The following is a 7,500-nucleotide window of genomic DNA, read 5'->3' as shown; positions in this document are numbered from 1 at the left end:
GGACCAAGGACAGAGCCCGGGGTGGGGAGGCCGCCCTCCCCGGGCCCTCAGGGGCCCTAGCCACTGCTCCTGAACCCAGCCAAGCAAGGGGAGGCTCCCCGGGCACATCAGAACCCCTTCCCGGGCCCTTGGCAGTGCGGCAGGCTGGGAGACAGGGCCCAGGGCCGGAGCACCCGACCCGGGGCCCGGCCGGGCCCCTGGACGCAGCCGGGGCTCCCAAGCCCGGAGGTGCATGGGACGCCTCCCCGGTCCCTCCGGACCCCGTCCCGGGCACCCTGCCACGCAGCAGGACCAAGGACAGAGCCCGGGGTGGGGAGGCCGCCCTCCCCGGGCCCTCAGGGGCCCTAGCCACTGCTCCTGAACCCAGCCAAGCAAGGGGAGGCTCCCCGGGCACATCGGAACCCCTTCCCGGGCCCTTGGCCGTGCGGCAGGCTGGGAGACAGGGACCAGGGCCGGAGCACCCGACCCGGGGCCCGCCCGGGCCCCTGGACCCAGCCGGGGCTCCCAAGCCCGGAGGTGCATGGGACGCCTCCCCGGTCCCTCCGGACCCCGTCCCGGGCACCCTGCCACGCAGCAGGACCAAGGACAGAGCCCGGGGTGGGGAGGCCGCCCTCCCCGGGCCCTCAGGGGCCCTAGCCACTGCTCCTGAACCCAGCCAAGCAAGGGGAGGCTCCCCGGGAACAACGGAACCCATTCCTAGGCCCTTGGCAGTGCGGTAGGCTGGGAGACAGGGACCAGGGCCGGAGCACCCGACCCGGGGCCCGCCCGGGCCCCTGGACCCAGCCGGGGCTCCCAAGCCCGGAGGCGCATGGGACGCCTCCCCGGACCCATGGAGCCCGTCCTGGGCATTGAGCCATGCCGTTGGCCTGGAGATGGGTGCCCCGGACGCCCGGGGGAGGTCTGTCCGGGACACATGGAGCCCGTCCTGGGCATTGAACCATGCCGTTGGCCTGGAGAAGGGAGCCCCGGACGCCCGGGGGAGGACTGCCCGGTACCCGTGGAGCCCTTCCCGGGTACTTTGCAACGCCGTTGGCCTCCTGGAGATGGGTGCCCCGAACGCCCGGGGGGCGGGCTGCCCGGGACCCGTGGAGCCCGTCCTGGGCACTCTGACCTGCTGTTGGCCCGGGGGAGGGACCCCAGACGACCGGGACCCGTGGAGCCCGTCCTTGGCACTCTGACAAGCCGTTGGCCCGGGGAAGGGAGCCCCAGACGACCGGGACCTGTGGAGCCCGTCCTGGGCACTCCTGTATGCCGTTGGCCCGGGGAAGGGAGCCCCGGACGTCCGGGACCCATGGAGCCCGTCCTGGGCACTCCTGTATGCCGTTGGCCCGGGGAAGGGAGCCCCGGACGTCCGGGACCCGTGGAGCCCGTCCTGGGCACTCTGAAATGCTTTGGCCCGGGGAAGGGAGCCCCGGACACCCGGGGGGAGGACTGCCCGGGACCCGTGGAACTCGTCCTGGGCACTCTGACATGCCGCTGGCCCGGGGAAGGGTGCCCCGGACGCCCGGGGCCCGTGGAGCCCGTCCTGGGCACTCTGACAAGCCGTTGGCCCGGGGAAGGGAGACCTGGACGCCCGGAACCCGTGGAGCCCGTCCTGGGCACTCTGAAATGCTTTGGCCCGGGGAAGGGAGCCCCGGACGCCCGGGGGAGGACTGCCCGGGACCCGTGGAACTGGTCCTGGGCACTCTGACATGCCGCTGGCCCGGGGAAGGGTGCCCCGGATGACGGGGCCCGTGGAGCCCGTCCTGGGCACTCTGACATGCCGCTGGCCCGGGGAAGGGAGCCCCGGACGCCCGGGGCCCGTGGAGCCCGTCCCGGGCACTCTGCCATGCCGTCAGCCTGGATGGAGCCCCGGACGCCCGGGGGGACGAAGGCCCGGGACGCATGGAGCCTGTCCCGGGCACTCTGCCATGCCGTCGGCCTGGATGGAGCACCGGATGCCCGGGGGACGACTGCCCAAGAGCCATGGAGCCCGTCCTGGGCAATTTGACATGCAGTTGGCCTGGAGGAAGGAAGCTCCGGGTGGCCTAGGGATATCCCATCTGGTCCCCATGGCAGAGAACCACCAAGCCTGGAGGGGTGTCCGGGCATACCCTGCCCCATAGTAATCCGGAGGCAAATTACCCCCCTTTCTTGCAATCTGTGCACGCGAGGTGACAGAGGGGACCCAAGGCGTGAAAGAACCCGACCTCATGGAGCCCTCGCTGGGATCCGGGAGGCGAATGGCACCTCATTAAGACTTCCAGGGAAGTTCGGCCATCTGGTCCCCCACATAGGAAAGCGTTGCGGGCGACCAGATGCCCGAGGGGATCCGGGCGACCAGATGGCCGAGGGAATCCGGGCGACCAGATGGCCGGGCATGGAGGTGAAGCCGCCTGGACTCTTCCCCACCCCGTCCCCGTCCCGGGACGAATGCCCGGGACGCATGGAGCCCGTCCTGGCCACTTGACGTCCCGTCCTGGGCATTGAACCATGCCGTCGGCCTGGAGAAGGGAGCCCCCGGACGCCCGGGGGAGGACTGCCCGGTACCCGTGGAGCCCTTCCCGGGTACTTTGCAACTCCGTTGGCCTCCTGGAGATGGGTGCCCCAGATGCCCGGGGGTGGGCTGCCCGGGACCCATGGAGCCCGTCCTGGGCACTTTTACATGCCGTCGGCCTGGAGGTGGGTGCCCTGGACGCCCGGGGGAGGCCTGCCCGGGACCCGTGGAGCCCCTCCCAGGTACTTTGCCAATGCCGTTGGCCTCATGGAGATGGGTGCCCCGGACGCCCGGGGGAGGACTGCCCGGTACCCGTGGAGTCCTTTCCGGGTACTTTGCAACGCTGTTGGCCTCCTGGAGATGTGTGCCCTGAACGCCCGGGGGGAGGGCTGTCCGGGGCCCATGGAGCCCGTCCTGGGCACTGTGACATGCCGTCGGCCTGGAGGTGGGAGCCCCGGACGCCCGGGGGGAAGGCTGCCCGGGACCCGTGGAGCCCTTCCCGGGTACTTTGCCATCCCGTTGGCCTCCTGGAGATGGGTGCCCCGGACGCCCAGGGGAGGTCTGTCCGGGACACGTGGAGCCCGTCCTGGGCATTGAGCCATGCCGTTGACCCGGAGAATGGAGCCCCCAGACGCCCGGGGGAGGTGTTGCCCAGGCATATCTCATCTGGTCCCCCCGGGCAGAGAACCACCAGCCCTGGAGAGGTGTCCGGGCGTACCCTGCCCCTAGTAATCCGGAGGGAAATTACCCCCCTTTCTTGCAATCCGTGCACGCGAGGTGACAGAGGGGACCCAAGGCGTAAAAGAACCCGACCTCATGGAGCCCTAGCTGGGATCCAGGAGCCGAATGGCACCTCATCGGGACTTCCAGGGAAGCCCGGCCATCTGGTCGCCCCATTGGAAAGCATCGCGGGCGACCAGAGGGCCGGGATCGAAAGGACTCCCAGCTCCCCATCCATCCCAAGCCTTCGCGGTAGGGTTCCTGACTGCCTGCCCACGCAAGGCAGGGCTCTTGGACCCCGGCTGGGCCTCAGGCGCAGGTTGGACCACCGGAGCTCTAGGGCCCGGACGACCTGGGGGAGGAATGCCCGGGACCCGTGGAGCCCATCCTGGGTACTTTGACATGCCGTCGGCCTGGAGGTGGGTGCCCCGGACGCCCGGGGGAGGTCTACCCGGGACCCATGGAGCCCGTCCTGGGTACTTTGCCAATGCCGTTGGCCTCATGGAGATGGGTGCCCCGGACGCCCGGGGGAGGTCTACCCGGGACCCATGGAGCCCTTCCCGGGTACTTTGCCAATGCCGTTGGCCTCGTGGAGATGGGTGCCCCGGACGCCCGGGGGAGGTCTACCTGGGACCCATGGAGCCCGTCCTGGGTACTTTGCCAATGCCGTTGGCCTCATGGAGATGGGTGCCCCGGACGCCCGAGGGAGGTCTGCCCGGGACCCATGGAGCCCGTCCTGGGTACTTTGCCAATGCCGTTGGCCTCCTGGAAATGGGTGTCCCGGACGCCCGGGGGAGGACTGTCCCGGACTCATGGAGCCCGTCCTGGGCACTTTGACATGCCGTCGGCCTGGCGGTGGGAGCCCCGGACGCCCGGGGGAGGGCTGCACGGGACCCATGGAGCCCGACCCGGGCACTCTGTCATGCCGTCAGCCTGGATGGAGCCCCGGAAGCCCGGGGGACGAATGCCCGGGACGCATGGAGCCCGTCCTGGGCACTTTTCCGTGCCTTCGGCCTGGAGCCCCCAGACACCCAGGGGAGGACCACCGTGAAAACCATGGAGCCCGACCCGGGCACTCTGCCATACCGTCAGCCTAGATGGAGCCCCGGACGCCCAGGGGACGAATGCCCGGGACGCATGGAGCCCGTCCTGGGCACTTTTCCATGCCGTCAGCCTGGATGGAGCCCCGGACGCCCGGGGGACGACTACCCAGGAGCCATGGAGCCCGTCCTGGGCAATTTGACATGCAGTTGGCCTGGAGGAAGGAAGCCCCGGGTGGCCTAGGGAGGTGTTGCCCAGGCATAGCCCATCTGGTCCCCATGGCAGAGAACCACCAGCCTCGGAGGGGTGTCCGGGCGTACCCTTCTCCCTAGTAATCCGGAGGAAAATTACCCCCTTTTCTTGTAATCTGTGCACGCGAGGTGACAGAGGGGACCCAAGGCGCGAATGTACCCGACCTCCTGGAGCCCTCGCTGGGATCCGGGCAGCGAATGGCACCTCATCGGGACTTCCAGGGAAGTTCGGCCATCTGGTCGCCCCATAGGAAAGCGTTGCGGGCGACCAGATGCCCGGGGGGGGGGGGATCCGGGCGACCAGATGGCCGAGGGAATCTGGGCGATCAGATGGCTGGACACGGAAGTGAAGCTGCCTGGACTCTCCCGACCCTGTCCCCGTCCCCGTGCCCGTGCCCGGGACGCATGGAGCCCGTCCTGGGCACTTTTCCATGCCTTCGGCCTGGAGCCCCCAGACACCCAGGGGAGGACCACCTTGAAAGCCATGGAGCCCGACCCGGGCACTCTGCCATACCATCAGCCTGGATGGAGCCCCGGACGCCCGGGGGACGAATGCCCGGGACGCATGGAGCCCGTCCTGGGCACTTTTCCATGCCTTCGGCCTGGAGCGCCCCGACACCCAGGGGAGGACCACCCTGAAAACCATGGAGCCCGACCCGGGCACTCTGCCATGCTGTCAGCCTGGATGGAGCCCCGGACGCCCGGGGGACGAAGGCCCGGGACGCATGGAGCCCGTCCCAGGCACTCTGCCATGCCGTCGGCCTGGATGGAGCCCCGGACGCCCGGGGGACGACTGCCCAAGAGCCATGGAGCCCATCCCGGGCACTCTGCCATGCCGTCCCGACAAATTCGTACGGACTCCTAACCTTCCGACACGGATCGGTATCGAGCCCTTTCTGACCCAGCAGATTTCAGGTTGATTTGCTATATACTTTACGTACGATTTTATGGGGGCCGATTCCGATCCGGTACGTAAAAGCACATCCGACCGACATGTCGGACAACCACGTACACCCAGGGGATAGGACTGCCCGGGTCACATGGACCCCGTCCTGGGCACTCTGATCTGCCGCCGGCGCCGGGGATCGAACCGTGATCACCAGATGGGGATATCCCAAAAATCTGGCATGGATACGGCCCGCCAGGACAGGTTTGGGCACCCCTGTTGTACGGACTCCCAAGCCCGACAGATTCCTACGGACCTTCTGACACGGATCGGAATCGAACCCAGCAGATTTCGCGTTGACTGCCTCTATATCAGGGGTGCCCAAACCTGTCCTGGCGGGCCGTATCCATGCCAGATTTTTGGGATATCCCCATCTGGGGATCACGGTTCGATCCCCGGCACCGGCGGCAGATTAGCCCAGCACCTGGTGACTCTGGGAAATAGCTGGCGCCGCGGCTAGGGCGGCTGACTCCGGAATCTGGAGATTTTTTTATTTAAGGTTTTTGTAGAGCGCGTAGTAACCCTCGAGCATCCCAGAGATCAGGGTTCGATCCCCGGCACCGGCCGCAGATTAGCCCAGCACCACGTGACTCTGGGAAATAGCTGGCGCCGCGGCTAGGGAGGCTGACTCCGGAATCTGGAGATCACGGTTCGATCCCCGGTACCGGTGGCAGATTAGCCCAGCACCAGGTGACTCTGGGAAATAGCTGGCGCCGCGGCTAGGGCGGCTGACTCCGGAATCTGGACATTTTTTTATTTAAGGTTTTTGTAGAGCGCGTAGTAACCCTCGAGCATCCCAGAGATCAGGGTTCGATCCCCGGCACCGGCCGCAGATTAGCCCAGCACCATGTGACTCTGGGCAATAGCTTGCTTAATCTTCCCGACGGCCCCTAGCGCCTAGAGACCCTTACGGGTGATTGTGCGCCTTACAAATGTGGATTATTATTATTATTATTATTATTATTATCATTATTATTATTATTATTTGGGCCGATTCCGATCAGGTTCGTAAAAGCACATCTGCCCGAATCAGTCGGACAACCACGTACGCCCGGGAGAGGACTGCCCGGGACCCGTGGAGCCCGTCCTGGTCACTCTGACCTGCCATCGGCCTGGAGAAGGGAGCGCCGGACCCCCGGGGGGGAGGACTGCCCGGGACCCGTGGAGCCCGTCCTGGGCACTCTGACCTGCCGTCGGCCCGGGGAAGGGAGCCCCGGACGCCCGGGGGGAGGACTGCCCGGGACCCATGGAGCCCGTCCTGGGCACTCTGACCTGCCGACGGCCCGGGGAAGGGAGCCCCGGACGCCCGGGGGAGGACTGCCTGGGACCCGTGGAACTCGTCCTGGGCACTCTGACATGCCGCTGACCCGGGGAAGGGAACCCCGGACGCCCGGGAACCGTGGAGCCCGTCCTGGGCACTCTGACAAGCCGTCGGACCGGGGAAGGGAGCCCCGGACGCCCGGGACCCGTGGAGCCTGTCCTGGGAACTCCGGCATGCCGTTGGCCCGGGGAAGGGAGTCCCAGATACCCGGGACCCGTGGAGCCCGTCATGGGCACTCTGACAAGCCGGTGTCCCGGGGAAGGGAGCCCCGGACGCCCGGGACTCGTGGAGCCCGTCCTGGGCACTCTGGCATGCCGTTGGCCTGGGGAAGGGAGCCCCGGACGCCCGGGGCCCGTGGAGCCCATCCTGGGCACTTTGACATGCCGTTGGCCTGGGGAAGGGAGCCCCGGACGCCCGGGGGGGGAGGACTGCCAGGGACCCGTGGAGCCCGTCCTGGGCACTTTGACCTGCCGTTGGCCTGGAGATGGAAGCCCCGGATGCCTGGGGGAGGACTGCCCGGGACCCATGGAGCCCGTCCCGGGTACTTTGCCATGCTGTTGGCCTCCTGGAGATGGGTGCCCCGGACGCCCGGGGGAGGACTGCCCGGGACGTATGGAGCCCGTCCTGGGCACTTTTGCATGCCGTCGGCAGGGATGGAGCCGCGGACGCCCGGGGGACGACTGCCCAAGAGCCATGGAGCCCGTCCTGGGCAATTTGACAAGCCGTTGGCCTGGAGGAAGGAAGC

This window comes from Lissotriton helveticus, chromosome 8, assembly GCF_964261635.1.
Source record: "Lissotriton helveticus chromosome 8, aLisHel1.1, whole genome shotgun sequence".
NCBI classification, from domain to species: Eukaryota; Metazoa; Chordata; class Amphibia; order Caudata; family Salamandridae; genus Lissotriton; species Lissotriton helveticus.
Note: the sequence above shows the minus strand (reverse complement) of the source record.